The sequence below is a fragment of the Coregonus lavaretus genome (assembly GCF_964263955.1).
Source record: "Coregonus lavaretus genome assembly, contig: HAP1_SCAFFOLD_564, whole genome shotgun sequence".
Lineage (NCBI taxonomy): Eukaryota > Metazoa > Chordata > Actinopteri > Salmoniformes > Salmonidae > Coregonus > Coregonus lavaretus.
The window spans coordinates 181792-188062 of NW_028165848.1; positions in this window are offsets into that span (position 1 = coordinate 181792).

Genomic DNA, 6271 nt, shown 5'->3' on the forward strand with positions numbered 1-6271 from the left:
ACACACACACACACTGGACACACACACACCAACACACACTGGACACACACACTGGACACACAAACACTGGACACACACACACACACACACACACACACTCACATACACACACACACAGGACACACACAGGAGACACACACACTGGACACACACACACACTGGACACACACACACACACTGGACACACACACACTGGACACACACACACTGGACACACACACACTGGACACACACACACCGGACACACACACACACCGGACACACACACACACACAGGACACACACACACACTGGACACACACACACTGGACACACACACACCAACACACACTGGACACACACACCGGACACACAAACACTGGACACACACACACACACACACACACACACACACACACACTCACATACACACACACATACAGGACACACACAGGAGACACACACACTGGACACACACACACACTGGACACACACACACACACTGGACACACACACACACTGGACACACACACAGTGGACACACACACACTGGACACACACACACCGGACACACACACACACCGGACACACACACACACACAGGACACACACATACACTGGACACACACACACAGGACACACACACACACATACTGGACACACACGCAGACACACACTGGACACACACACACACACTGGACACACACAAATGCTGGACACACAAACACTGGACACACACACACTGGGTACACACACACACACACACTGGACACACACACGCACATATACACACACTGGACACACACACTGGACACCTACACACACTGGACACACACAGGAGACACACACACTGGACACACACACACACTGGACACACACACACACTGGACACACACACACCAGACACACACACAGGACACACACACACACACTGGACACACACACTGGGTACACACACACACACACACACACTGGACACACACACTGGACACACACGCACACATACACACACTGGATACACACACTGGACACACACACACACACACACACACACACTGGACACACACACAGGAGACACACACACACATATTGGACACACACACACACACACACTGGACACACACACACACACTCTGGATACACACACACGCTGGACACACACACACACACACTCACACATCTTCCTATAATACTGAGGACCTTGACTCAGGACCTTCAAATGAGGACCATCATTTCTAATAGAATTGGGAACAAACAGACTCCTCATTCCAGCACTAAGTGTCCAACAAACACAGACATCACTTCAACACCTGATAAACTCCAATGAACAAATAGACATGCAGGGCACCAGTCTAGTGAGGACCAGTGGTTGCTAGGCAGTTTCTGGATCCCAGGTTCCAGAACAGCTTCTATCCCAGTTCTATCTGCCTGTTAAATCAAGCAACCTAAACTGTTTCCATCATATTTTTAGAACATGACTGAACATTTTTTCCATTTATGATCTTACCACTTTTTGCATTTTTTATTGATGTTCTTATGATATATTTTACTGTTTGTGTGTACGTACCACAGGAGGTTGGTGGGACCTTAGTTGGGGAGGACAGGCTTGTAATGGCTGGAGCGGATTGAGTGGAATGGTATCAAATACATCAAATACATGGTTTCCATGGTTTCCATGTGTTTGATGCCATTTAATTGGCTCCGTTCCAGCCATTATTATGAGCCGTCCTCCCCTCAGCAGCCTCCACTGGTATGTACTGTCCTATATGAGCTCCAACAAGGAATTACAATGTATGTATTACTTTTAATACCTGCAAATGGCAAATAAACTACTTGAACTCCTTATGAGTGTCTGCAGCCGACTAGACTGTTGCCGTCTGACAAGATGCCATCTGACATTACAGGAATATTCTGCAAATGTTGATGAATCCACCCAAAGCAACATGCAGTCTATCCACAAGACTCCCATGATGTTATAGTGTGACATTATGTGTTGACGTTAAAGTAACATACTCAGAACATACTGTACTTTTTGATAGTGTTTTACGTGTATCTCTGTTTAAAAATGTAAACTCTTACAATAACACCGTTAAAATACATTTACATTACATTTTAGTCATTTAGCAGACGCTCTTATCCAGAGCGACTTACAGTTAGTGAATACATATATATTTTTTTTATACTGGCCCCCCGTGGGAATCGAACCCACAACCCTGGCGTTGCTACCTAGTGGTAGCATGAGACGGAGTCTACAACCCACACAAGTGGCTCAGGTAGTGCAGCTCATCCAGGATGGCACATCAATGCAAGCTGTGGCAAAAAGGTTTGCTGTGTCTGTCAGCATAGTGTCCAGAGCATGGAGGCGCTACCAGGAGACAGGCCAGTACATCAGGAGACGTGGAGGAGGCCGTAGGAGGGCAACAACCCAGCAGCAGGACCGCTACCTCCGCCTTTGTGCAAGGAGGAGCAGGAGGAGCACTGCCAGAGCCCTGTAAAATGACCTCCAGCAGGCCACAAATGTGCATGTGTCTGCTCAAACAGTCAGAAACAGACTCCATGAGGGTGGTATGAGGGCCCGACGTCCACAGGTGGGGGTTGTGCTTACAGCCCAACACCGTGCAGGACGTTTGGCATTTCCTAGAGAACACCAAGATTGGCAAATTCGCCACTGGCGCCCTGTGCTCTTCACAGATGAAAGCAGGTTCACACTGAGCACGTGACAGACGTAACAGAGTCTGGAGATGCCGTGGAGAACGTTCTGCTGCCTGCAACATCCTCCAGCATGGTGTGGGGTGGCATTTCTTTGGGGGGCCGCACAGTCCTCCATGTGCTCGCCAGAGGTAGCCTGACTGCCATTAGGTACCGAGATGAGATCCTCAGACCCCTTGTGAGACCATATGCTGGTGCGGTTGGCCCTGGGTTCCTCCTAATGCAAGACAATGCTAGACCTCATGTGGCTGGAGTGTGTCAGCAGTTCCTGCAAGAGGAAGGCATTGATGCTATGGACCGCCCGTTCCCCAGACCTAAATCCAATTGAGCACATCTGGGACATCATGTCTCGCTCCATCCACCAACGCGACGTTGCACCACAGACTGTCCAGGAGTTGGCGGATGCTTTAGTCCAGGTCTGGGAGGAGATCCCTCAGGAGACCATCCGCCACCTCATCAGGAGCATGCCCAGGCATTGTAGGGAGGTCATACAGGCATGTGGAGGCCACACACACACTACTGAGCCTCATTTTGACTTGTTTTAAAGACATTACATCAAAGTTGGATCAGCCTGTAGTGTGGTTTTCCACTTTAATTTTGAGGGTGACTCCAAATCCAGACCTTCATGAGTTGATACATTTGATTTCCATTGATAATTTTTGTGTGATTTTGTTGTCAGCACATTCAACTATGTAAAGAAAAAAGTATTTAATAAGATTATTTCATTCAGATCTAGGATGTGTTATTTTAGTGTTCCCTTTATTTTTTGGAGCAGTGTATATGATTCCTATAGCTAAAACAGATAACTTTGAGACCAAACGGTGGTGTGAGGAATGCAGGTCCATTGTGGTTCCAAAGGTTTGGTAGAGCTTTAGACACGGCAGAAAGAAGGTTTAGAGGTCATACAGGACGAATAAACATAGAAAAAAATAGATACTAGAGAGTGGGTGGAAAATGAATATGAAATGATATTTACAATAATCAAAACAAAAACCAAAATGTCGATTTAAACAATAGATTAGCAAATAAAATGATGTAATTTTTGGTTGAAGCAGAGGAAGGATAATAATGGAGGTAGAGGCAGGTCCAATGGTAATTCCAGAGGAGGAAGAAGGAGGTTTAACAGAGACAGGGATACTTGCGATTATTGTAAACACTGGGGACATTGGGTTGGAGACTGTAACGTTAGAATACAGGATGAGGAGAGACGAAGATATGGAGATAGAGAGAGGGGAAATTGGACTCCTGCCCAACCGCACCCTAATTCCCAGAATACACCTAGAGAGGAGAAGGCCGGGTAAACTATCATGTGGACAATGACATACAACACCAATAAGCAGGAAGGAGGTTAAACACATGATCAATGCACCACGACACCGATAAGCAGGGAGGAGGTTAAACACATGATCAATGCACCACAACACCGATAAGCAGGGAGGAGGTTAAACACATGATCAATGCACCACAACACCGATAAGCAGGGAGGAGGTTAAACACATGATCAATGCACCACAACACCGATAAGCAGGGAGGAGGTTAAACACATGATCAATGCACCACAACACCGATAAGCAGGGAGGAGGTTAAACACATGATCAATGCACCACGACACCGATAAGCAGGGAGGAGGTTAAACACATGATCAATGCACCACAACACCGATAAGCAGGGAGGAGGTTAAACACATGATCAATGCACCACGACACCGATAAGCAGAAAGGAGGTTAAACACATGATAAATGCACCACAACACCGATAAGCAGGGAGGAGGTTAAATACATGATCAATGCACCACAACACCGATAAGCAGGGAGGAGGTTAAACACATGATCAATGCACCACAACACCGATAAGCAGGGAGGAGGTTAAACATATGATCAATGCACCACAATTGCATATTTCGGTTAGCCCATTAGAAATACCACAGTTAAGTTTATGTGTATCTGGTAAAATAATTCCATTTCTAATAGATACAGGGGCAACTATGTCATGTTTAAGGCAACAAGATTGAAGGTGTCCTTTAAGTAATCAGAAAGTCCAGTCTAGCGGAATTAGTGGAACTATGCAAATTGATCCTATATCTCTCCCATTACAAATTGATCCTATATCTCTCCCATTACTAATTGATCCTATATCTCTCCCATTACAAATTGATCCTATATCTCTCCCATTACAAATTGATCCTATATCTCTCCCATTACAAATTGATCCTATATCTCTCCCATTACAAATTGATCCTATATCTCTCCCATTACAAATTGATCCTATATCTCTCCCATTACAAATTGATCCTATATCTCTCCCATTACAAATTGATTTGGAAGATTGTATTTTTCAACATTCATGTATAGGAAGCGCTACAACTCCTATGGCGTTAATGGGAAGAGACCTTTTAAGTCAACTCAATGCCACCATTTTTTGTTATAAATGTGTATGATGGTTTGATATAAGTTTGGATAATAAGCTTTGATATAACATTATATTGTGGTTCCGTACATCAATGACAATCATATAATATCAAGGAGTGGTATGGAGAGCGTGAGGTTATTTTAGAGTGTAGTGGAAAAGTCTATGTTTTAATGAAAGGCTTGACTTTGACGGAGTTTCCTGAAGGTTAGAGAACCGGTGAGGATCCAATGACAGGAAGGTCAGTGTCCTTGACACTACAGTCTGGTTGTTTTGGTTCCGCTGGGAGTTTGTTTGAAGAAGTTGATTTGTGTCGATTAAGAATCGTTAAAAAAAAACAGGAAAGGATTATTTGATGTGAGTACCTAGGAGTTTCTAACGTTCTATATGGAGTATGTGACGATGTGAAAATAGGATGAATTTTATGTGTGTGTAATCGATTACTAGAGAGGTGATAAAGTGATCATTTGAATAATATGTATGTATTAACTTGCTCACCCAAACGTAGACGTACGTCAAGGGGGGGGGGAAATAATAAATAAAGGTTTTCTGAGTTTGAGCCGTTGATCGATCATTTGATAGAGATAAGGGTTAAGAAATGAACTGCCCATAAGGAGTGGAATTTATAGACGTAACTTATAACATAACAAACCAGTATAATTGGGCTATTTGTGGGATTTATTTGTCATTTCAATAGCATTGAGTAAATGGAATAGAGTAAAATCTGGGTTTCTGAGTGTAATTCAACTGTTGGTATGTGTTACAAAGTATTTGGTTTGGTGATGTAGAATGGAAGATTTAGCGGCGTGATTGGTTCAAATTGAAAGACACAATTATTTAACAGGAATAGCGAGACAATTTCGAGGTATTCATTTTTTTGCGTTGCCTAATGCTTTGCTTGATTAAACGATAGAGAACGGTGACATAATGTCAATCAATAAATTGGATATTAATACTATGGATACAAATTCAATATATGCTGATCAACTACAGCAAGTGTTTGGTTTGTTACTTGTAGCCTCCTCAGAAAGGACAGTTACCCAGATCTGCTGACTTCCAATAATGGTGGATTGGTGGATTCATAAGAGCTGTGGTTATGATCTTAGTTGATAACAGGGGATACTAATAGTATAGTGACGAAGCACAGGGAAGTGAGTGTGTTTTCTTAATGGGAAGT